General features: G+C 39.4%; 1 long non-coding RNA gene across 1 annotated transcript; it reads left to right on the top strand.

Moving 5' to 3' along the window:
- The first annotated feature begins 1,346 nt into the window (after positions 1-1,346).
- On the top strand, positions 1,347-26,025 carry LOC147350042 (uncharacterized). The gene is made up of 3 exons (XR_015149149.1): positions 1,347-1,473; positions 15,459-15,617; positions 22,634-26,025. It is a non-coding gene; the product is annotated as an uncharacterized LOC147350042 (long non-coding RNA).

Genomic DNA, 26,025 nt, shown 5'->3' with positions numbered 1-26,025 from the left:
TCTGAAATAGTCACTTTGAAAAATTATTCAAAATCTTCTTCCATTCACAGAGTCCAAAAAATCAACTTTTTTTTTTTTCACTCGAACCAAGGAACAGTAACAAGGAAACGTTTGAGAATCACTTTCCAAAGAAAAATCTAAAAAAAATAAATAATCACAAAATAGCTGAAGCCCATTAGGAGGCACTGACTTCGAGCATAGCAAACTTCCACCTGCAAGACAAGAAAACACGAGGAAGACCTGCTGAGTGTGACCTGACAGAGCTGGAGACGAGGCTGGGGAGGAGCCCACGATGCCGGCGACCCTGGGGAAGGGGGAAGCCGGTGCCCCTTGCTGTGTCTTCACCTACCGGACACAGGGACCTGTTCAGACAGACAACACAGTCACATGAGTTCTCATTATTTACGGCCACACTTCCTCACCACAGCACAGCCAGACAGAGACTACTTTTAACTTTCCTTTATCTCTGTGGAGAAGGAAAATGCCAGCTGCCTTGGTGTTTGGTCTGTAGCCCTTCAGTTGCTGAGACTGTAAATCCTGCCACCCAGGAGCAGAATGCCAGTGCAGAAAGCCTGTTAGTGCAGAGCATCCCAGGTGCCCACGGCTTCGCAAAGAATGCCCAGATGCGGAGTGCCTCATGCCTCTGGGACGCAGGGGCTCTAGTATGTGTCTGGTTTCCACCTGAACCAACACTCCTGGGGTGAGCAGGGGCAATCTAAGATGGGTCCTGCCTGCAGAGCCCGCCCAGCACCCCTGGAAACCCTGTCCAGGGAGGGGTGTTCGGCTTGGCCCTGAGCAGAGGCCTCCTCCCTTGCTCCTCTCCCTCCTCCCCTCCCCTCCTAGGGCTCCAGCCAAGGGAAGGTGTCGCCTCCTCCCACAGGTGCAGCAGCAGGTGGCAGCATTGTCACAGGCCTGGCAGCAGGCTGGGTGAGGGGACACAGGAGTCCAGCAGGAAGGTCTGCATGTGCGGGGACTGCCCCCTTTCCTGAGTTTCCTGTCCCCTGTCTCCGCTGCTCCGCTGTTTGCCCGTGACAGCAGCTAGTCATCAGAGTCATCAGCCTCTGGAGTCGCCCTAACCTGAATTATTTGTTCCTCTCCCTGTTTCCACTGCGGCAACACAAGCTGTGTTCTTCCACCTCAAATCTATTAATACCAGGCAGAGGTCTTGGGACCACAGAGAAAGTGCGGGCATCTCTCATCCTTAAAGGACAAGCAGAGCGGCAGGTGGGCACACGGGGGAGGGCAGGGGCGGGCGGCAGGGTGCGGAGCCTCTCTCATGGCCTTGACACTGAGTGTGTGTCACCTGAGGGTGCTGGCACGGTTCTTTCCCTTTTTCTAAGTAGTGACTGAGATGAAACACACCCGCCTCTTGCATCTCACGTGTGTCTGGGTGGTGCACAGCTTGGAGGAGCAGCCGTGCAGAGGGCAGGCGTGCAGAGTAAGTTGGAGCCGAAATGCCACCAAATCCCGGAGGTAAGAGAAAGGGCTTCACCCTGCCTTCCAGCTTTACGTCAGCAGCAGAGGGAGAAAGGGGGAGAGGCATTTTAGACAAAGGCAGGACCAGGGCTGGGGCCCAGAACCAGCTTGCATCAGGCCACAGGCCGTGGCAAAAGTGGGCAGCTGGTGGCCGCAGGCCTGCTGGTCTGTCTGTCACTGCGGCCCAGGTAGGTCTGGTTTGCCCGGTGCTCGTGATGTAAAATGCTACTTTCCTTTCTTGTTTGGTCCCTGTGCTAAGGCTCACAGGACATGACCGCTGCAATTAAACACCTGAGTTTAGACTGCTCAGTCACTCACGTGTCCTCCCCTACCCTCTTCCTCTACGTGCTCGTGAGCACTCTCTCTCTCTCTCTCTCTCTCTCACACACACACACACACACGCCTTGCCCTGCCTTCTCCATCTCAGTAAATGAGTCGTGATTGCTTATATAGGCTTAATAGTTCACAAGGCAAAGGCCTTCCATCACGGCACATCCAGCTGCCATAATGGGGCTGAAAAGGACGCCACCGAGGTGTTAAGACACAAGTTCCGCCGAAAATGATGCCAGCATGAAGGACCAGGATTCATTAAATCGGGCAGCCTTTCTCATTAAACGTGCAGATTGACAGTCGTGACTAGCTGTCATCTGCGGTTTCCCTGGCGTCCCCCTGCCCGATAATATACATATAGATGTTTTTGCACAGTTGCTATTGTATTTAGAACAGAATAGTGAAATTGTGACTATTCGGGGGTTGCCTGCTTTGTGTAAAAACAGCAGTGTTCTTTCTTCCTTTGTTGCTTCTCTGAAAGAAGAGGGACCCTAAAAAGAAGTAAACCCAATTCGGAGGCTAACCCCCAAGGCTTCTAGTTAGGTCAGCATATCAGATAAAATGGACCCATGTTACCTGGAAGAGATTTAAAAATTAACCATGAACCCAAGACACTCACTACTCTGGCTTTCTGTTTTCTAGCCACTTAATTCCTGCATGTGTTTCACTTTCTCTACATCCAATAAATCCTTTATGGAAAATTCCTCATAACACGACGAAGGAGGAAGACTCCCAAGAGCCATATCCCTCTATGTGTAGAAAAGTGACCGGATGAAGGAAAGGCACAAACTCATTACAAAATATCGTTTTTCCTCAAAGATCTGAGGCCCCTAGAGGACACTGTTTTGCATCTTAACATAAAATATGTAATGTAGAACCTTCTGGTATTAACAGATAGCACCAGAGTACTCTGCCCTGGGCACTTTGCAAAGATGCAAGATAGCTGCACCTTGAGGGAGGTAAAGAAAAAAAAAGAAAAAAAGAAAATATTTCCTCCATAAACATGGGATCTCAATCATCAATGAACAAACATCCTGGAAGGCACTGTCAACATGAAATGTCATCTAGGGGCAAAGATGCTTCCCTGATTAAAAAATAATAATTGTGTAGATGTGTCTGTCTACATGTATAGGAAATACTCCTCAAAAAAATAAAAAATGTAATTTTCCAGAGAACAACTCAAGGACCTGTTCATTACTGAGAGATCTCTTACTGAGAAGTGGCTTGCACAGCTCTATGTTCTGTTTTTGTTCACTTCCTATTATCCACTTCCTTAAATGTACCCTCTATTTAAACAAACAAAAAACAAAAAACACAACACTATGAGAGGGACACTTCTGTCTATGCAATGCCTCCTTCTTTCATGCACTTCTGTTCTAGAAGAAGTGCTTCAGTTTATAATAACTGATTTTTAGTTCACAGCCTCTTTCCCTCATTCTGTCAGGAGCTGGGATTTCTCTCTTAAGGTAAATTCTCTAAGGCCTCCTGAGCTACTACGAACTTGAAAGCACTTTCTCTGGGAAGCTTATTCTCATTCTTTTTTCTCAGCCTTTCGCAGCGAGGATTATTTCAAAAGGTTGCCTTTTACCTTTGTGTATAAATATAGACAGATATGGATATAGATACAGAAAACCTGGGTAACGAAGCACACACACGCTCCCTTACTTTCGCTCCGTGTCACCTTCCCTGTGACTTGCATGCCTGTCTCTTCCTGCTGCTGTTCCCCTAGGGCAGGCAGAAGGATTCTCCTGGTTTTTTTTGTGCATCACTGACTACCCTTGTCAAGTGCTTTAAAAAATAAATGATTAGAAATTTTTAAAAAACTCTTCACCTTTGTCCTTGGATCTGAGAGTATGACTTGAACATTCTTTCCAAGTCTAGCACAAACCGTAGTAACACGTGCAGTCTTAAATCAATGATATCTTCATGATCTTGACATCCACAATTCTGCAAGTCAAGCCCATACTAAAAACAATGCCCTTCTCTAATTACATAAGAGATTTTTAACTCATATTGCTTGAAAGAGTCCAGAATAGCTGATAATATGTTACAAAAGAACTTGGCTAAAAATAGTTATTTACAAGGATAAGCCAAATCCCTGAAAAAATCTACAACTTTTTTCAAGATGATTTGAAAAATAAATATGTCCTGAGAATCACTCATGGTTTTATGCCCATAATGGGTTTTCTTTGGAATAAAGTTCACATGGACAAACCTGTGATACAAATTAAATGTATTTTCTGTGGAGATGCATTAAACACTGCAAATATTTTTATGTGGTTCAAAAATGTGTGAGATTAGTATATACTGTAATGCTGACATTCTAAACTACTGAGAAATAGATTGTGTGACAAATAGCATTGAGAAAACAGATTTGCTGTCTCAAAAAAATCAACTTCAAAATACTTAAAATAGTTGAAGCTGTGCACAATATTTTTCACTGACTACAATAAAATAAACTAGAAATCAATATTGGATAACTAAATAGCTCTCCAAAATTTGAGAAATAAACAGTACACTTCTAAATAATTCATGAATCAAAGAGTCAGTCACATAGAGAATTGGAATATAAATTAAAATGAATTGCATTTAAAATACATTGTATACAAATTTATAAGATGGAGATAAAACAATTCTTTGAAGGAAATTTTCTTTAAATGCTTACACTGAAAATAACAGATGTTTCAAACTAATTGCTAAAACTTACATAGGAATAAATTACAGAGGAAAAGAAAATTAAACTTAATCATAAAAAAAGGAAATGAGAAACTTAACAGTAGTGTTCAATGGAATTAAAAACAGAAAAAAAGAAAAATCAATGGAATTAAAGGAGATTGTTTCAAAAGGATCAATGAAACTGATGAACCTTTAGCCAGACTGATCAAAAAAAAAAAAAAAAAAAGAGAGAGGACATAAATTACTAATATCAGAAATTAAAAAATGACATCACTAGAGAATCTGCAGATATTAAAAAGAGAGCAGAGCAATATTAATACTAAAGACACATACAGTGTACAATGTCATAGACTAAACAAATAGATTGATTGAATAATACAAAGTATCAAAGCTCATTCAAGAAGAAATAGATTATCTGAATAGTATATATATATATATATATAAAATAAAGTTTTAAACTATTATCACTGAATTCAAGTATCTTTACTGGCAAATTCTGTCAACACCTGATGAAGAGATAATACCAATACCAGTTCCACATAATCTCGTCCAGAAAATACAGGATAGAGAAAATTACAAGTTTATTTTATTAGCCCAGCATTATTCTGATATCAAAACTAGACAAAAATAGTCCACAGAAACAAAAAGTATAGGTCAATAGCTCTAAAAAAGTAAGGAAATGAAATCTAGCATTATAAAAAAAAGCATAATAACTCATGATTAAATGGTACTTATCAACAGAAATACAAGGCTCAGTTAACATTTGCAAACTGATCAATATAATTTGCTATATGAATATGCTGCAGGTGAAAAAACATTATCTCCATAATGTTTGTTTGCTTTGTAGACAAAGCATTGACAAAATCCAACAACTATGCTTTATTAAAACAAAAAACAGAAAAATAAGCTTCCTTAACTTGAGAGGGGCAGGCTGCACAGAACCATAGCTATTATACTTAATGGTGATAGACAATACTTTCCCCCAAGATTGAATAAAATACATTGCTTGATTGAGAATAAAAACAAGGATGTTTCCTATCAACATTTCTATTCAATACCTATATTAGTTTTCTATTGATCAGCCAACAAATCATCAAAAACTTTGTGTCTTAGGATCACTTGTATTTATTATTTTATCTATCTATGGGTCAGAATTGAAAATCCAGTTGTCAGCAGGACCCTGTTGACTGGAGGCCTGAGAGGTGAACCCACTTCCTGCCTATTCAGATTGTTGGCAGAATTCAGTTTCTTGCAGTTGTAGGACTGAAGTCCCCAGAGTCTGGCTGTCTGTCCTTGAAGGCTGTTTCCACTTTCCTTGAGTCTGCCCACACTCTTTGACTAATGGTCCCTTTCACCATGTTCAAAGTCACCAACAGTGGCTGAGCCTGTATTACAACCAGAGGTCTTCTCTTTTCTTTTTCTCAGCCATGTTAACCCTACATGAAAGGACTCCTATAATCTTAAATTCTAGCATGATTTGATTGTGTCCAGTTGGATAATCCAGAATAATCACTTTACCTCAAAGTCCATACTCTTAATCACATCTGCAAAGTCCCTTTTTCTACTTAAGGCAATATTTTCACAAGCTCTGGTAATTAGGGTGTGAGCATCTTTTTTGGGGGTGGGGGCATTATTCTGCCTACCAAAATAGCATGTGGAGGATGTACAGTATAGTAAGGAAAAGAGAGATGTGGCATTATAGGAGATTAAAAATAAAGGCTAAACTTATTTCTATTTATAGACTAGATTATCTATGTCAAAATTCCAAAGCATCTAGAAAAACAGTAGTAGATATTACAAGAGTTCAGCAATATTGTGGTATTGAAAGCCAACAAAAAGAACTGCATTTTTATATACTAGATATAAACAATTAGATAGGAAAATTTTAAAGAAAAAATTTTCAGTAAGGCCAAAAAACTTGAAATATTTAGAGACAGACCCAACAAAATTGTTTGAGATTTGCAAAATAGTAAACAGAAGAGAAAAATCAAAGAACTAATCAATATATGTTTACACACACACACATATGTGTTAGTCCTATATATACACACATATATACACAAGATTATCCAACTGTTTTTCATGAATTGGAAGTTTGAGTTTTGTTAAGATGTCAATTTCCCTTGAGCATGAGTGCTAAGTCGCTTCAGTTGTGTCCACCTCTTTGGACACATAGGCCATTAGGCTCCACTGCCCATGGGATTCTCCAGAGAAGAGTGCTGGAATGGATTGCCATGCACTCCGCCAGGGGACTTTCCTAAGCCAGGGATTGAACCTGCATCTCTTACGTCCCCTGATTGGCAGGTGAGTTCTTTACCACTAGAGTTACTTGGGAAGCCCCAATTTCCTCTCACAGATTTCTAAATTCAAAGTAATCCTAACTAAAATCTCTGTAGGCATTCTTATTGAAATCAACAATTAACCTAAAGTTTATATGAAAATCGAATTTCTCCATCACTGAAGTCTCCAAAAGTATAAAATAAAACAAATGAAACAGAACTAGATTTTTCTTTAGAGCAAAAACTTTTCAGATGCCACGAACTCCAAAAATCCATCTCCTCCTTTAACATGTAGCTTTCCAGAGAGAGACAACTTCCTGAGCAAATTTCTTTCTGAAATGAAGACAATTTATATTTACTTTAAAAGACCATATTTTTGGTCAAGGAAAAACTGACCTAAAAGTTAGCTCCATCCTGTCAAAATCATTATCATTAGCATGCAGGAACCAAGGACTTGCAAAATCATTATCTTTAGCATGCAAGAACCAAGGACAATTCTTTTTTTCCATGAACTCCATGAAAACTACAGACGAAGAACTTCAGCCAATCAAGCAGTGACCAAGGAAACTAAACTCCAAACACATGAAACCATGACTGCACCTCCTGATGAGGACGGCTGAGCATAACCACACGAGCGGAGTTTGCTTTCATGACGTGAAGGAAGGCACCCAGCCAAGATTCCACAAAGATAAAAACGATCACAATTTTTATGACTAGGATATCTCTTTTTAAGTGGAACATTAAGAAAAAATAGAAAGATATTTAACAAAATAATGCTAATGCTAAAAAAAATTCTCATAAAAATGATGCCATGTTTTCTATTACTTATTACGTACAGGAGGTATTAATAGCTCCTGCCTCAATAATGAAAAGATGAAGGGTGCTAAATTAAGTTTTAATTGTAAAGGTGATCACCAAAACGAAAAGCCAAAACTGCCAGCCCTCCTAAGTACAAAAATCTATTCACCAAAAAAGCACAAAAAAGTTGAACACCTATTAAAGGCTTTACACACAAATAATACACAAAATTACATGAAAGGACTAAAAACATATTTATTATTTTGATGAATGTAAATAAACACACTTTAAAGTAAAACCCAAATTTATATTGTTCCACTTAAAACGTTTTGATTTTAAAACTTTAAAACAAAAGAACAAGCAAAGAGCTATAAGAGGAAAAGAGAAAGCAGGTGACTTAAATTTAAAACCAAACAAAATAAGGAGTTCGGGTGAAACCTTTAAACAAGATTAAAAAGAAAGTATAATATAAAAATGAACTATCGATAAGAAAGATGTAGCAGTTATGAACATCTCTGCTGAAATAGCATAGTTGCCGTATTAATGAAGCACAAACCACAGAAACTGCGAGAAGAACTAGAAGAACCATAAGTACTAATAGTATCATTAGTAAAGGAGATTTACCTTATATACAGCAAATACTGTCTCCAGGAAACAGAGATCGTGTTTTCTTTGTATCTGACTGTGGAGTGTCCACTAAAATACCCGTACACAAGGCACAAACAAAATACAAGAACTGGCAACGCTTCTTGTGTTTCACCACTGAGTGTAATTCTGGCTTTTGGGCAAAAGTAGACACATTTTATCAATTAGGAAATGGCCATCTGTTTTTGATTTATTAATTTTTTCTAAAATCATGAATAGTTGTTGAATATTTACAAATGCCTGTCAGCATGTATGGGGATGAATATATTTTTCTTTAGATCTTTAATATTATGGATTAGATCAATAGCTTTCCTAATATTCAACCATCCTACCATCTGGAATCAGCTCAAGATTATTAAATAATTATGTCAGTAAAGTGTTCTTTGATTATTCATTTCACATTTAGGATTTTTCATATCTACACGTCGATATATACTGCTGATATGTTAGTATGCAAAATATCCCTTTGACTATCAGCATGAAACCAGCATCATTTAACACTGGGAGGAGGCACTAACCAACACAATTAGATAAGAAATAAAGCAAGTTGAAAAAAACTGGAAAAGGTAAGATAATTTTCTCACTACATGATCATATGTGACATGAAAAAACCAAGGGAATCAACAAAATACTTTTGAAAATAATATCAAAATTCAGAAATTGTGCAGTGAAAAAATTATTTATATATAAACTGATATATATATGTATATATAATTTACTGATATATATATATATAATTTCCATTACACCTGTGTAATGGAAAAGTGCCCATTTAAAGTAATGAAACCCATATATACTCAAATATAAAATGACTAAACTCAAGAGGAAAAAACAATACTTACTTGAACTAACCTTTCCAATATTATACAAAGAACGCAAAAATAATTGAACATATGAAAGGCATACCATGTTCTTGAACATGAATATTCAAAAATAAAGATTTATGAAGTTCTTACAATTTAATTTACAAATTTCACATAGTTCCATTAAAAATATGCCAAGAGATATTTTGGGAGCAGTAAAATTAAAGGACCCTAAAGCTCATATGGAGTGAAAAGACTCAGAGAACATTATAAGAGAAAAGTCAGTGGAAGGTGGACAGCCCCACCAGATCTTGCAACACATAATAAACTCTCCATTAATAAAGTGTTAGGGTCCTGGCACATGAAGAGATAGACCAAAGGAAATACCCTGAAATGCCCTGGGACTTTGGAATTTTATTAATATGGCAATTAAGTAAGAGGAGTAAAGATAGACTTCTCAATACATGGTATTGGGACAACTGGATTGATTTATGAAAACAGGAATGTTGGACCCATTCTTTACACCACACCCCAGAAAACTTCAAATGGTTCAAAGATTTAATTATAAAATGTAAACTTATTAAAGGACCAGAAGGCATGGCAAAATGCCTTAATAATCTTGGAGAAAGAGCTGACTAAAATCAAGAAGTCATAAAAGAAAATATAATTAAATTTTATTGCAAAAGCTAAAATTTACTGTATGAACCAAAAAAGAAAAAAAAATAATAAAGCTTGAGATAAATGTCAAACTTAAAAGACTTTTTACAATACATATCACAAGCCAAGTACCATTCTCCCTAATAGACAGCATTTTCCTCAAGCTGATAAGAAAACACCAACAACCCAACAGAAAAACAGGCAATGTATATAAACTGGTATCACAAGAAAGGAGATAGAAATGTAAGAAAAGATACTCAACCACATTTTTACTAAAGGAAAACCACATTCAAATTACACTGAGGTGCCAAGCTCTGCCCACTACATCAAAAAAATCTGAAAGTTTGATCATGTACTTTCACTGAATTAGTGAAGAAGAGAGCATTCTAAACCATGACTATCAGAAGTGTAAATTAGTATAACCTCTGTAGAAGGCAATTTGGCACATTATTCAAAATTACAGACTCCTATGCATTTTGACCCAGCAATTCCAGCCCTGTAAATTTATCCTAGCATAACAGAAAGCATGTGTCTATGTGGTTATTTGCTACAGCATTATTTCTAATAGCAAAATTGTACCGATGTCAATAATTGTTAACAAAGCACAGATTTATTAAATTGCCAGCTACATAAATCAATACAAACATATAACAGAATAGAGTAAAATAAAGACAGAGAATACAAATAAAAGCCATAGTAGATTGAAAGACTTTTAATATTGCTTAAATGTTAAGTCATCCAAAATGATATACAGATTCAATGCAATATCTATTAAAATTCCAAAGGCATTTCTTTTTTCAGAAATAGAAGACATCTTAAATTACGTGTCCAATTTTAAGGTGCCCCAAAGAACCAAAACAATCTTAAAAACAAGAAACAAGTCTGGAGGTGTCCACTCTTCCTTATTTCAAAACATGTTGCAAAACTACAGTAAGCAAAAGAGGGCATACCAACATTGAGACAGAAATATAAACCAATAGAACAGAATGGGTGACCCAGAAATCATGGTGTACCTGGTTAAATGGTCTTCGACAAGGATGTAAAGATCACACAGTGGAGAAAGAACTGCTTCTTCAACAAAGAGTGTTGGGAAAACTGGATATCCACACGAAAAGGAACATTGCACCGTTATCTTACACTGCTTACAAAAATCAGTTCCAATTTTGCCAGATGAAAAAGTTCTGGAGAGAGATCTGTAGCAGAACAACGCAAACCTAATCAACACTACTAACTGCAGACTTAAAGATGGCTAAGATTATTATTTTTTTGTTAAAAAAAAAAGATAAAGAAAGCTCTTATAGACTTACTAGAAGTATCCTGAAGATTTATTAAGTGAATAAAGGGAAGATGAATAGTGTGCACAGCACTCTACCTTTTAAATAAAAATGCAGACATTAAGACCACTTGTTTGCTTTGGCTAGAATACACAGGAACATATTCTGAAAGTTTTCTCAAGAAACTGACTCTTGATCTGTGAGGTCCAGAAGGTATGTGGTGAGAACTCCGCAAATTGAATTGGGGTACAGCAGGGTGACATTTTACACTGTTGACTTGTATTCATTTTTAAGTCAGGAGAAAGCAGTGAATTTCTAAAATTATGCTGAAGACAATGAGAATTTTTTTTTAATTGCTATGAAATCAATAGATTGGAAGTACTAGTCAGATGAAAGTACCATTTAGAAAAATAGTGTTGAGCAAAGGTGGACTTTTGTTTGGGTTTGATAGCCTACATGGGATTCAGTTATCCACGCTGTGTTCTGAGAATGTGGCCACGGAAGCCAGTGACTGTCTGGGCTGGAGGAAGTGACCTCTGGAATACTGATACACGAGTACTGAGAACATGCGCCATTGGTGTCATCTTCCAGACGGCTGCCCAAGTCCTCAGGAGACAGGATATGGCGAACAGAGCAGACCAGAGGCTGACCGCTTTAGTGATGGGACATCCCCGGGAGGCTTGTCCGTGTCCATAATGAGGACCCAGCATGGTTCCCTCTGAGGAGCTCGCCTCAGTGGAGCAGGGTGTTTGCAGAGGGGCTGGAATAGAAACGACTCCAGGCTGCAAACGGAACAAAAGGGCTCTCTCCCCTCAGTACCCAGTTTGCTTGTCTGCAAAATGGGGCTGTTGAGAGGGTGAAATGGGTTACCACCCGTAAAATGCCAAGAACAGGGCAGGCAATGCCCTGTTCCACAGCAGCAAGTGTTCCACACAACAGGGGAGAGTAAAAACCGACCCCCTGCAAGGGCTGCTGGGGACATGGCATCGTCTGGAACGGGCAGGAGTCCGTAAGAGCAAGGTGTAGTGGGGAAAGAGAAGTTGAGCAAAGAGGGGATTCTTGGCTAGTGGGAGCTTTGAGAGTGGGGAGGAGAGTAGCTGGTGGAGCCAGTGGGAGCTTGGGGTGCAGGCAATGAGTGGGAAGGGGGGGCCTGAGGCTGCAGCTGGTGTCAACAGGAATGGGGGGCTTTGAGGGTCTTTGCACAGAACCATAACGTTACAGACATGCCCACAGCACTTGTCTGTGCCAACTCTCTGTCGTCGGGTACCTGGGACGCCTTGTTGGCAGGACTTTGGGGTGACAGATGAAGGGGCTCAGGAGCACCGTGCTTAGTACCAGTACCTGAAAAATTGCTGTAAACTTGCTTCCCAAGGACATTTGCTACACCTGAATGGACACTTGTTAGATTATGGATTTTATGTAGTTTATTCGCTACTACTTGTATATACAATTGAATGTTATCTGGTCTATTTTAGCTTGGTGGCTTATGAAGACATACCTAGTTCAAGCGTTGTTAATTAAATTTAGGACTGTTTACAGGACATTTTGGAGAAGGAAGTGACAACCCACTCTAGTATTTTTGCCTGGGAAATCCCATGGACAGAGGAGCCTGGCAGGCCACAGTCCATGGGATTCCGATTAGTTGGACATGACTTAGAAACAGCGTGACTGAGCATGCACAGGAGCTTTATTTCTAAGGCGCTAGGGATGCCTTGCAAACGGCCCCGTGAGAAGCCGCAGAGGCTGGTGTGAGAAGCTCAGTGTCGTCCGTTAAATTTAGACCTGTGTCTTTGTGGAGTCTGAAGGCACTGCCTCCCTTGACAATCTTTGCTTTCTTTCTTTCTTTCTTTATGAGCCAGAAAGAACTGATGGTATCTTTGGAAACCTGTCCAGCCAGTATGAAGGGAGAGACGTATAAAGCCTGTCTACATACAAAGGTCTGAAAGTACAGCATCAGCAAGGCGATACATTGCTTCAGTTTCCTTTATAAGTTTCCTTATAACCTCAGCTGGTGTTGGAGAGTCCCATAAAGTTCAATGAGCGCTTGCATAACATTCTGTAAATTGAATTATCTTTGCATCAGTGGGTAAAGCACAGATTAGCTGGGGGCAAAAGGTTGCAAAAGAATAAATCAAGTGGACCTGCTGTTCTTTCCTAAGCAGGATGTGTGTGTTATATGTAACAGGGTGTGAAGTGCTCGCCCGATTCTCCAAGGGTTGCAAAGACAAAATCATGGACACAGGAGTCAAGCATCTCATTTCATCCTTCTCTTCATGAGGTTCAACAAAGAACTCCAGTTTCTGCTCTGGTGATTGTGAGCATCTTCCCAGGCTAGGTGACCCATGGCCACCACCCATGCCCGTGCTGGTGGTGTTAATGTAGATTGTAGGACTTAACCCAGCATGCTCCCTCACTCGGTGGACAGTGGCTTCTGTAAGCTTTCAGGAGGGCATCCTTGCAAGTACCCAGCCCAAGGCTGCCTCCTCACGTGTGACTGCAGGTCGGGTCACTTGGTGCCTGCAGTGGGTGCTGAATTGTTTCATTTTCCTCCTCCACGGAAGTCTGGCCCTGGTTGTGCCTTGCCTAGTGGCAAAGGTGTTCCCACTGAGAGGATGCGCAAGAAAACTCCCACGGGCGACACATGGAAATCCTGTTAGCGACGCCACGGCAAAGCGCAGACGGCAAAGGAGGAGGGGGCTGGCCCATCCGTTGATAACACTGCCGGAACAGTTCAATTAGCAGCTCACACACATTCTAAATCATCAAGGCAGTAAATCTTGGACTGCATCTCACATGCTGAGGGTCTTCGAAATTTTCTCTGTTCCATTTTTAGCACGGGGGTGGCAAACAGAAATAATTATGTAGATTAGAACCAAAACCTCACCTAAAAGACAAATTCTTGGGGCTGGCGTTAACATTTCACTGATAATGCTCTTTTCATAAATCTTGGCATTCCTGTTAAATTATTCATACGGTGTTCTAGGAGAACATATGACAATTTTTTTTAAAATGTATTCTTCACAGCATCTTGCAATCAGCCAGAATGTCACTCCATGGGTTATTTTTCTGAATCTCTCCATCTGAATGTTCTGAATAAATTTTACTTTATTCAATAAGTTTCACTCTTGTTTCCAAGCATTCCTTTTATGATTTCTACAGCTTCACTTCTATTGTATTACCCTCCTATTTTATTTATTTCCCATAGTCTTGATCTCCCTTTATATCTGCTGTGCACTTCACTTTACTGTTTTTGCAATCTATCATTTCAGCTTTAAAAAAAAAAAAGGGATATTTCTTATTATCTGATCTTCCCTAGATGTACTTAACTTTGTGACACTCGTATTTCTCTGAGTGACCTTTGTGATATAACTCTTTGGTGCTACATCTTGAAAATGCCTCTGACAGATTCAGCGGGTGCCCTTTTAATTCCCATTCTGGAACCACCCTGCCTGTCTTGAATATACTTTCTGCCAGCCCTGTATTGTCTGCACTTCCTAAATCAGAGGCAGCACAGTCACAACGCTGTCAGATGCTCCCTCCGAGGTGCCTCATGTATTTTTATTCTTGGAATTGTCAGATGACTTTTTAGTTGCTATTTGCCTAAGGAAATCTAACGTCAATGTAATGGAAACATATAGACATCCTCATGTAGCCTCCATCTGGGCAGGTGGGTAGATATATGCCTTGCAAACCATCAGCTGAAGTCTGCCTTTTCAGGGTAAGAAATCCTCCTTCTTCTCTGTGTGTATCCAGTCATGTCCCTCTTCCGAGTCCCGAAGTCCTGCCTTGAGATTGTCCAGTGAAGAGGGTCATCTCTGGATTCTGGACCATACCATTTTCTACCAAGGTTGGTCTGAACCGTGACCCATTTTTCAAGCCAGTGACAGCCCTGTCCTGCCCCACTGACCCGATATAGCTCAGGGGCCTGCCCCATTTTCCAGGGGGTGCAAATGAACCCCTGAATACAAAACCGAATCCCAGAGAATGTCAGAAGGCTCTCAAAAGCGTCTCCCTCCACCATCTGGAACCAATAAGGCCCCATTTGAATAGTTTCAAGCTCTAGTCTGGTCCATGGTGTTCACTTTTTTCAATAAATTAGAATAAATCATTTAATAACTAACAGATTAGAAAGCCTCTAGTATCATTCTTAGGTAAGTCGTATTCAAATAAGTCCCTTGGTGTGTAACAAAAAGATTTCTGTTATGAACCTCATTGAACAAGGAACTCTGTGGTTCTTTTAAATAAACAGTTACACAATATCTGAATGATTGGTGACTTTTAATGCGAAGAAGTAAGAAAAGTGGGTGAGGCAGGACCTGTCTGACTGATGATGTGTTTTGCGGTGATTTTGAGGCTGCTTATAAATAAGATCTTTCTCTACAGCCGAAAAGAACTCCTGACAACAAGTCTAATGCTATCCTGGAGGGTAAAAGAATTAGGTGTTTGATTATGTTAATCCTATTGAGATGATGTGAATTTTTTTTTATTCAAACTGAATAAATGAATAAATTTTCTTCCAGCTCTGAGAATGGGTATGAACAAAGTGACTGCTCGGGGATGACCTTGGGGATGACCTTGGGGAAGATACAGGGAGCTCTTCCAACGTTTGAGATTCAGAGTTTTCAGTCTCCTCAGCTTCTGTGGTCTGCCCACTGCCCACGAGGGCTGCTCTTGAAACTGTGAGTAGCGTAGCGTCTTGCCTTCCGAATAAGTCAACTTCTTCCGTGGGTTCAGTTTTCATTTCCTCTCCACCAGACCCCGTCATCACCATGGCTACTGAGACTGCAGATTGCTTTCAACTTTCCAAAAGCTCAAGCTCTGACACCAACCACAGTCCTGCCATCTCTCGTATTCCTTTATTCCGATTAACATATTGTTCTCGCTTTCTTTACCTTCCTTTCATATCATCTCTCATCCAGTCCTTCCAATTTCCCCAATATCAGGTCAGACACATTTCAACTCTTGATGCTGGGTCCCCAGGGTTGACCATCAGTGCCATGCGACAGCAATCGTCCTGAGATGGCCCCCTCCACCTCTGAGGGCAAGGCCCTTCCAGCCCTCTTCACGCCTCCCTCTGTTTTCTCTCCCATCTCTGCTTTTGGACGTCTTCTCTCACATCTCTGATTGTGGACATTGTAACAAGGGTTTTAAATTAGGTTCTCTAGAGAGTTGTATATTTGGTTCACATAAATAGTTTTTTTCATTACATTGACCTGAACATCGTTATCAAAGTGGACCTGGAAAATATCCAGGTGCCGAGTGAAGGGCATAAGTGGGGAACACAGACAAAAGAACCGTCCAGACTGATGGGACAGCAGTCCATGGCAGACCCCCACCCTCGGGAGCCTGGCAGGCAGCTGAGTGGGCCTGGGGATGGGGGAGTTGAGTTGAACTCCAAGGTTTCTTCCTTGCTATGCTGGGCCATGGGGTGATTCAACATAGAAGGCAAAGAAGAATGCAAGGACACGCTGTGGATAGAACATGATGAGATGAACCTTATCAATGAGAAAAACGTGGAATTTGCAGGTTTGGGCTCTCTGGCAGGTAGGTTGGTGTGTATCTGAGGCTTAGTAGAGAAAACTGAAGTTAAAAAAAAATAGATTTGAGAGTTGCCAAAACCATATGCATTAATGTAGGCTCAACTTTCAAGTTTCAGAAACTGTTCTTTAAGGAAATAGATAGCAGTGAAGATTTTAAAACATGGCACTGGGGACAGGAACAAGGTGGATCTCATGGAGAAAGCAAGCTTACACTAACATTCAGAACTCCTCCAGCACCAAGGACTCTCATTCTGGGTCATTCCTGTTGCCTTTGAAAGTCAGTGCTATTCATTCTTCATTCCGTTTCTCCATCCAAGTGGTACCCACGTCTTGTAATCTTACAAGAGACATTTCCAGCTCAGTTCACAAACTGACTGGATGCTTCTAGGTACCAAATACAAATCCTTAGGAAAAGGAATCTGATTGTTCCAGCGTAAGCCACATGCCCACTTCTTGCCCAATAAGCTACAGGTAGGGAGATGGAATTACACTGAGTAAGTCTAGCCCAGGGCCTTCCTTGAGAATAAAAATCTGATGCCAGGAAAGGACACTGGCTCATAGGATGAGCAGATCTCCACCCAAGTGATAAACAACTCCACTGTGGAAATGAAGGGATGACTGTGAGCGTGGATGAAAAGGAAGTACTCAGACTAGCTGCAAAAAGAAGAGGGAAAAGTGGAAATGGTGGTAGATTTTATTTTCTTGGGCTCCAAAACATCAGCTGCTGACATTGACCGCAGCTATGAAATTAAAAGATGTTTGCTCCTTGGAAGGAAAGCTATGACTAACCTAGACAGCGTATTAAAAAGCAGAGACATCACCTTGTAGACAAAGGTCTGTGGAGTTAAAGCTATGGTTTTTCTAGTAGTCATGTACAGATGTGAGATTGTTGTTGCTATTCAGTCACCCAGTTGGGTCTGACTCTTCGTGACCTCATGGACTGCAGCACACCAGGCCTCCTTTTCCCCCACTATCTCCCACAGTTTGTCCAAGTTCATGTCCATTGGATTGGTGATGCCATTTCATCCTCTGACCCCCTTCACGGATCACTGCCTTATCATGGCTAAAGGACTTTTGTAACTCAATGGAACTATGAGCCATGCAGTGTAGGGCCACCCAAGAGGGACGGGTCATAGTGGAGAGTTCTGACCAAATGTGATCCACCAGAGGAGAGGATGGCAAACCATCCCAGTGTACTTGCTGTGAGAACCCCATGAACTGTATATAAAGACAATGTGAGTTGGACCATATAGAAGGCTGAGCACCAAAGAATTGATACTTTCGAAGTGTGGTGCTGGAGAAAACTGTTGAGAGTCCTTTGGACTGCAAGATTAAGCCAGTCAACCCTAAAGGAAATCAACTCTGAATATCCATTGGCAGGACTGATGCTGAAGCTCAAGTTCCCATACTTTGGCTACCTGATTTGAAGAGTTGACTCATTGGAAAAGACTCTGATGCTAAGAAAGACTGAAGGCAAAAGGAGAAGGGAGTGGCAGAGGATGAGATGTTTAGATAGCATCATTGATTCAATGCACATGAATCTGAGCAAACTCTGGGAGATGGTAGAGGACAGAGGAGCCTGGTGAGCTGCAGTCCATGGGGTCAAAAAGAGTTGGACATGATCTGGCAACTGATCAACAACAACAATACTAGTTGAAATACATCAAGAATTTCATATTTTTCTTCTCATAAACGGTTCTTTCTGCAATAAATTGAGTTTTCAGTTTTGCTTACGTACTTAATTTTTACTCATTCTTTAAGCATCAACTTGACACCTTTCCTTATAAAAATGAATTTAGTTGCTATTCAAAGAGATCACCTACTTTTCTGAATTTGAGCATAGTTCTATCCCTTTGTGTACTAAATCGTTCATGGGTGTGTATCAGTCTACATCCTCTGAACTTCATTTCCTGTGTAAGTAGGGCACGCTTTATCTATCTTTGTGCCTTATGTTTCTTCACAGTCAATAGACCAGCCCATAAGTGCCTCCATCCAAGTGTAAACCCCTCGAGGGGCATTTGTCACCTACTGCACAGCCCTAGCAGCTGTGAAGGCACCTGGCAGAGAAGAAAGGGCAAACCTTCACCTGAGGACGGGCTGAGCCCTCAGTCCCCACCGTGATTACTGATGCATCCTGAGTCCCCATTGTGATTACTGACACCTCTGGAGGTCTGGAGTTATGCTGACTAAGTCAACCATAAAATAGAGATTTGTTACCAAAAAAAGAGAAAAGCTCACAGTTTCTTGAAGATGATTTTAAATTTTCTAGAGAAGGAGCTTTCTTTTATTTTATTCCAATTCCGGGATCCTTGATGGTAACATACATAAATGAAATCTCCCTTGAAGCATTTGCTTATAAGATTAGATCTAGAACATATGATGCTAAGTAAAATATGAAGTTGCTTTTTAATGAAAAGATACATAAACACACACACACATTAGTCTACTAAATATGAATGGAGAGCCTCTTATTTGCCATAACTCACTTTTATAGAATCTGTAATTTAAACTGACCTGCGTCTACTGTGGGAGAGAGCTTTGGTGATGGCATAACACTGTCTGGTGGCAGGAATGGGGTCGGCATAGATGGGGAACATGTTCCCTCTGCCTGGAGAGTGAAGAGAAGCCACAGGGGGCAGTGAGGACAACGTAGGTGTCCTACATTTGCTAAGTGGACCACCTGGAGAGAAAGGGCATTCTAGTCAATGAAAAAGGAACGTGCCGAAGCCTGCAGACAGGTAGCAGTTTTTCTAGCACATAAACCCTTTATGGAAGATTGGGCTTCCCTGGTGCAGGAGACACGGGTTTGATCCCTAGGTTAGGAAGATCCCTTGGAGAAGGAAGTGGCAACCTACTTCAATATTCTTGCCTAGAGAATTACATGCACAGAGGAGCCTGGTGGGCTACAGTCCATGGAGTCGCAAAGAGTCATACATGACTGAGTGACTAACACTTTATATTTTGATAAGCCCAAGGTGCTTTTGAACTGTGGTGTTGGAGAAGACTCTTGAGAGTCCCTTGGGCTGCAAGGAGATCCAAATAGTCCATCCTAAAGGAGATCAGTCTTGGATATTCATTGGAAGGACTGATGCTGAAGCTGAAACTCCAATACTTTGGCCACCTCATGAGAAGATTTGACTCCTTGGAGAAGACTCTGATGCTGGGAGGGATTGGAGGCAGGAGGAGAAGGGGATGACAGAGGATGAGATGGCTGGATGGCATCACCGACTTGATGGACATGAGTTTGGGTGAACTCCGGGAGTTGGCCTGCTGCGATTCATGGGGTCCCAAAGAGTCAGACACGACTGAGTGACTGAACTGAACTGAACTGATGTGCTGAGGTATCGTAAACTGTACTTGGGGATCAAGTACTTGCCTTTCTTACTTTCAGGAATATGTTAACTGATTTTAGTAGTTCACCTTCTTAAATTAAGCTAAAATTCTAGTTGTTGTTTTTATTTTCTGTCCAGTTTCTTAAGGGAAAAACAAAATAAAAATAACCTTAAGTTGAAATGTAACGATAGACCTGACTGAAGAAAGCTGGGTGATGCTCAGAAGAAATGAAAAGACATTGCTGTGAAAGACCCTCCAATGATTAATATTTATGAAATTGAAGAGGACATTGTGAGAATATTTTAGACTTCTAAGCCAACATTTAGAAGTGTGATTTATTAAGAATTATTAGTTTTTCATGGGGCAAAGTATTGACATAGGCATTGTTGAGGATTTTTGTATTTTTGTTCTTTGTAGAAGGATGCTCAGTTGTCTCAGCATCATTTGTTGAGACAAGTATCCTTCCTCCATTGAGTTGCCTTTGTGCTTTTCTCAAAACTGAGTTCCAGACCTGCGTGAACTTATTTTTGGACTCTTATTTGGTTCCACTGACCTATCTGTCCATTTTTTAGGTCAATACCATACTGCCTTAATGACAGCAGCTTTATAATTTATATTCATAGCAAGTGTTACTAGGCCTTCTGGTTTGTTCTATCTCAAAATTGTTCTGAGTTTTTTTGTTTTTTTTGAGGTAAAAAAATTATTCTAGGTAGAGTCTATAGTAAGTGTATTTCTCTCGTGCCTTATATAGGTAAATTTGTCTATGTCAATTATATGTATCTTAAGACCAGCATGTAATTTTAATGATTTTCTCCATTATTTTTCTGGTTGTTTATTTCATTTTCATCTGTTCTGTTCTCTATTATTAATATTTACTTTTTTGTTGCAAAATTGAACTCAACTTGCTCTTCTTTTCCTTAAAGCTGAAGTCATTAATGTGATATTTTTCTTTGTTTTCTACATAGGTGTTTATTAAGTTATTGCTGTAAATTCAACATCTCCTTACAATGTTCTACTTTAGCTGTTTCCCACAAACTGGAATATATTTTCCTTTAACTTTAATTTGGACTATTTTTTTCTGATGTCCTATTTTTTATTTATTCTTTACTATACAACTTCTTTGCAACCAGGTTATTAGTTTCCAAATATTTGAGATTTTCTAGAAAATTTTCTGTTATTGATTTCTAATTGAATCCATTGTGGTAAGAAAAAATACTTTGCATGAAATGAACTATTTTATGTTTATTGAAACTGGTTTTATGAGACAAAACATGCTCTGTTTTGCTAAATATTTCCTGTGCCTTGCAAAATAATTTGTATTAACCTTTTGTCAGATATGGTGTTCTAGATATGTCACTCAGGTACAGTTAGTTGATCATTTTTTAAAATAGTGTGTATGCTTATTGATTGTCTCTCTACTTTTGAAAGTAAGGTATTAAAATCTTTTCATATAATTACTGTTTTGCCTATTCTGTTTATAGTTATATCATTTTTTGCTTCCTATATTTTGAAGCTAAGTTATTAGGTTCATAAAATTTAAAGATTGTTAGTTCTGTTTGAGAAATAGAGTCCTTTACAATTGTGGAATGACTTTCTTTATACCCGTTTGTATGACTTTCTCTGATATATGCTTTGCTTTGTTTTAATGACTGTTAGAATAGTCTTTTCCATCTTTTTATTTGTTATTTACTTATAAATTTATTTTATTTATTTTTTATTTCCATCTTTTTATTTTTGTTCTCTCTTTTATTTTCTTTTTCTGACTTCTTTGAAGCAATTATTTTTTTGTGATTCCATTTTGCCTTCTTTTTGGTGTATTTTCTATAATTCCTTGTTTTTCTAATTTAGTGCTTGTGTTAGGATCAGTAGAATACATTTAAAATTTTGCTCAAACCCACTTTAATGACATACCACTTTGCATGACATGATAAGCCTCTTACGATCATAAACTTTCATTTCATATCATCTCCCCAAGTGCTATTGTCATCATTTTTTGAGTAACATTGATATAGTATTGTTGTTCTATATTAGCAAACAATTTATTTTTAAGCAGATTTAAATAAGAAAAAAATCTACCTATGTAGTTGATATTTCTAGTGTTTTTAATTTCATTGTGTAAAATCACATTTTTTCTGGTATTATTTCTTTCTGCTAAATGACTTTACTATTATTTTTTTAGTGCAGATCTGTTGTGATTATTTCAGCTTTTGTATGTATCAATTATTTTTATTTTACCTTGGCTTTGAAAGATTCTTTTTTTCTTTTTAGATATTCTATGTTGACAGTATTTTTTTTCTCTCAGTAATTTAAAGATATTGAGTTGTTTTCTATATGAAACTCATTGTCATCTTTATCTCTGTTCCTCTGTATGCAATGTATTTTTTCCTTTTCTTATAGTTGTTATTATTTATTTTGCATATAAATTATTATTGTCAGCTGATTTGAGTAATATGTAACAAAATATGACTTGGATTTTTTTTTTAATATAGTTATGCCTAGATTTTGTTCTTTGGATCTGTTGATTCGTGATATTTATGAAATTTGAAAAAAACAACCTGGTCGTTATTTTTTCAATTATTTAATTTCATTTCCTCATTCTCAGAGCTTCAACCCATATATCTTAAGCATTTCAAGTTGCCACACAGATGACTGACTCTCTATTTTTTAAAAGTCTTTTTTTTCTTTCATTTTGTACAGTTTTTTTCACTGTCTTCATGTTTCCAAATGTTTTCTTCCGTAATATATAAAGCGAAATTAATTCCATCCACTGAAATTTTTTCCTTCTAGAACTAATACCCCCAAAAATGTCCTTTTCATTATAGGGGACTGGAATGCAAAAGTAGGAAGACAAGAAATACTGAGTAACAGGTAAGTTTGGCCTTGGAGTACAGCAAGAAGCAGGACAAAGGCTAATAGAGTTTTGCCAAGAAAATGCACTGGTCAGAGCAAACACCCTCTTCCAATAACACAAGAGAAGACTCTACAAGTGGACATCACCAGATGGTCAACACCAAAATCAGATTGATTCTATTCTTTGCAGCCAAAGATGGAGAAGCTCTATACAGTCAGCAAAAACAAGATAGGGAGCTGACTATGGCTCAGATCATGATCTCCTTATTGCCAAATTCAGACTTAAATTGAAGAAAGTGGGGAAAACCGCTAGACCATTCAGGTATGACCTAGATCAAATCCCTTTTGCTATACAGTGGAAGTGAGAAATAGATTTAGGGAATTAGACCTGATAGGTAGAGTGCCTGAAGAACTATGGACAGAGGTTCGTGACACTGTATGGGACAGTGATCATTCCCAAGAAAAAGAAATGCAAAAAGGAAAAATGGTGCTTGAGGAGGCCTTACAAATAGCTGTGAAAAGAAGTGAAAGGCAAAGGAGAAAAGGAAAAGTACACCCATTTGAATGCAGAGTTCCAAAGAATAGCAAGGAGAGATAAGAAAGCCTTCCTCAGTGATCAATGAAAAGTAATAGAGGAAAACAATAGAATGGGAAAGACTACAGATATCTTCAAGAAAATTAGAGATACCAAGGGAATATTCCACGCAAAGATGAGCACAATAAAGGACAGAAATAGTATGAACCTAACAGAAGCAGAAGATATTAAGAAGATGTGGCAAGAATACATAGAAAAACTATACAAAGAAGATCTTCATGACCCAGACAATCACGATGGTATGATCACTCACCTAGAGCCAGACATCCTGGAGTGCGACTATGAACAAAGCTTGTGGAGGTGATGGAATTCCAGTTGAACTATTTCAAATCCTAAAAGATGATGCTGTGGAAGTGCTGCACTCAATGTGCCAGCAAATTTGGAAAACTCAGCAGTGGCCACAGGACTGGAAAAGGTCATTTTTCATTCCAATCCCAAAGATAGGCAATGCCAAAGAATGCTCAAACTACTGCACAATTTCACTCAACTTACACGCTAGCAAAGTAATGCTCAAAATTCTCAGGCTTCAGCACTGCATGAACCATGAACTTCTAGATGTTCAAGCTGAGTTTAGAAAAGGCAGAGGAACCAGAGGTCAAATTTTGAACATCTGTCGGGTCATTGTAAAACAAGAGAGTTCCAGAAAAACCTCTACTTCTGCTTTACTGACTATGCCAAAGCCTTTGACTGTGTGGATCACAACAAACTGGAAAATTCTATAAGAGATGGGAATACCAGAGCACCTGACCTGCCTCTTGAGAAATCTGTATCCAGGTCAGGAAGCAACAGTTAGAACTGGACATGGAACAACAGACTGGTTCCAAATAGGAAAAGGAGTACATCAAGGCTGTATATTGTCACCCTGATTATTTAACTTCTATGCAGTGTACATCATGAGAAACATTGGGATGGATGAAGCACAAGCTGGAATCAAGATTGCCAGGAAAAATATCAATAACCTCAAACATGCAGATGACACCAAAGGCAGAAAGCAAAGAAGAACTAAAGAGCCTCCTGATAAAAGTGAAAGAGGAGAGTGAAAAAGTTGGCTTAAAACTCAACATTCAAAAAACAAAGATCATGGCATCTGGTCCCATCACTTCATGGCAAATAGATGGGGAGACAATGGAAACAGTGACAGACTTTATTTTTGGGGGGTTCAAAAATCACTGCAGATGGTGACTGCAGCCATGAAATTAAAAGACACTTGCTCCTTGGAAGAAAAGGTCTGACCAACCTAGACAGCATATTAAAAAGCAGAGACATTACTTTGCCAACAAAGGCCTATCTAGTCAAAGCTATGGTTTTTCCAGTAGTCATGTATGGATGTGACAGTTGGACCATCAGGAAAGCTGAGTGCTGAAGAATTGATGCTTTTGAACTGTGGTATTAGAGAAGACTCTTGAGAGTCCCTTGGATTGCAAGGAGATGCAACAAGTCCATCCTAAAGGAAGTCAGTCCTGAATATTCATTGGAAGAACTGATGCTGAAGCTGAAACTCTAATTCTTTGGTCACCTGATGCAAAGAACTGACTCATTGAAAAGACCCTGATGCTGAGAAAGTTTGAAAGTGGGAGGAGAAGGGCATGACAGAGGATGAGATGGTTGTATGGCATCACCGACTCAATGGACATGAGTTTGGGTGAACTCTGGGAGTTGATGATAGACAGGGAGGCCTGGCGTGCTGCAGTCCATGGGATCACAAAGAGCTGGACATGACTGAGCAACTGAACTGAACTGAACTAAACTGAATATTTCATCAGATACATGGATTTTTAATCCCTCAAAATTCAATTTGGATCTTCTTTATATCTTATATGTGACTATTTAACTTTTTGTATATATGGATTACAATGTAAAAACTTATCAATTGTCCTTGTCTAATTTTTGTTATACTCTTTTGGTGATTGGATATTTCTGAATTTCTATAATTATTCTTAGCATATTCCCCTATCCCCCACCCCCACCCCACCTCCACCCCGGGGTGCAGTTGTCTAATTTGAAATCATCTTTATCCTCTTACCCTCTTTAACCTCTTCTTTCCAGTACCTAGGTCTGGGGCATTCTCATCACCCTGACCTCCTGGGATGCTCAGTTGTGTCTCTTTAACAAGACAAGTCCACTGGGCTCCACCAGGGACCATCTCCCATACTCTGGCTTGGAAGCTCTCCAGGTGGAAAGCTGTGTCACAGAGCTGGTCCAATTTATTTCCCTTCTTCCAGATATCTTCATCTCCTGGTGTCCAGTGCCTTAAAATCCATTATATAACTTGCCTGGTTTTGATTGTTTCAGCAGGAAGGGTAAATCTGGTTCCTGTATGTCATCTAGGATTGAAGTGGAACAGTCTAGAATACATTACTTTTATGACCAGAATCCTGGCATTACATTTGGCCAAGCACTTCCCTGGCAGTCCAGTGGTTAAGACGCCACGTTTCCAGTGCAGGAGGCTCAGTCCCTGGTTAGGGAACTAAGATCCGACCTGTTGTGTTGTGTAGTCATAAAAACAAACAAACAAAAACCCCACATTTAGCTATTTGAGCTAAATTAGGAAATGCTAAAAATAACAGATAAATGGGGTATTTCCTGTTAAATAATTGAATCTAAGGATGAGGCGTGTAAAATTCCTAAAAGTAACTGAGAATTTCCAACAGCTGTTTTCCTCCTTCAGTGAGCAGAGTTGAAGAAGTCGTATGCATTGTATGTCTATTGTATCAAACTATTACTATACTTGTTCTAGTAAAGTGAAGCCACAACCTTGTTTTTCATTCC

This window comes from Bos grunniens, chromosome 20 (genome assembly GCF_055505025.1).
Source record: "Bos grunniens cultivar Pamir isolate PY7600 chromosome 20, Bosgru_T2T1.0, whole genome shotgun sequence".
Taxonomy (NCBI): Eukaryota; Metazoa; Chordata; class Mammalia; order Artiodactyla; family Bovidae; genus Bos; species Bos grunniens.
This window is presented reverse-complemented; position numbering and strand designations above follow the sequence as displayed.